Here is a 1,040-nt window from a genome sequence, read left to right as displayed (position 1 = left end):
AAATTTACAGTTTAGGAATTTTTCCTAGGCAAAAACTTTGTTACAGCAACATAACGTACACGTAACCGGCTAGCTTGTAAAGCATAGGACAAAAATGGACAAGACCAAGGGAATATTTGTAAAGAGTAAGACTGTTTTGAGATTCTCTTTGGATTTTAACCATCATTCACTTTTTATCTTAAAATAAATTACTATACGAAAATTTACAGTTTAGGAATTTTTCCTAGGCAAAAACTTTGTTACAGCAACATAATGTACACATAACCAGCTAGCTTGTAAAGCATAGGACAAAAATGGACAAGACCAAGGGAAAACGAAAGCTTCCAATTTAAGCTCTTCTAACTACAACTTCTAGGACAACTTTGAATCCCTAACAGTACTGTTAATACTAGACGACAGTGAGTTAGAAACACACTTTGTGTACCTCTCTACAGACATTGAATCCGTGGGGATAAACTGCATCTGCAGTTAGAATTAAAAAACCAAAATCAAAATATTTTCATAAACCTTTGACCATAAGTTTGTTTTTGTGCTCTACTTGGTGTTTTATTTATTCTAATTTGCTGATACTTGGGCATGTTTACATTTTTACCTTAAACACATAGGTATTTTTTGTTGATAACTCAGATTCAGAGATTATCATTAGACCAAATATTAAATTTACCTTACTTATCAAAAATCATACAAACACAGCTCATTTTGTCTTTGGCTGAGTTTATAGTTTTATAACCTTTGTCAAATCTTGACACCTCAAGAACATAAAAATGTCTAGTAAAACCCAGGCAAAAACAAATGTATGCTGACAGTTTGAAAACACTTTTACTATTACTTTATTACTAATATCCTTTTATTTTTTTTAGTAATAATCCAGCTTATTTACCAAAGATCACTAAATTCATGTGAACCATTTGGGTTTAATTTATGAGCGCTCCCTTATTTTTAAGCCAATCTGGAACCACATAAGCACAAACATGTAATACATGGACATACACAAAACATACCTAAACATATACACTCTCACACACATACACACACACACA

Source organism: Propithecus coquereli, unplaced genomic scaffold, assembly GCF_000956105.1.
Source record: "Propithecus coquereli isolate 6110/MARCELLA unplaced genomic scaffold, Pcoq_1.0 Scaffold404, whole genome shotgun sequence".
NCBI lineage: Eukaryota > Metazoa > Chordata > Mammalia > Primates > Indriidae > Propithecus > Propithecus coquereli.
Note: the sequence above shows the minus strand (reverse complement) of the source record.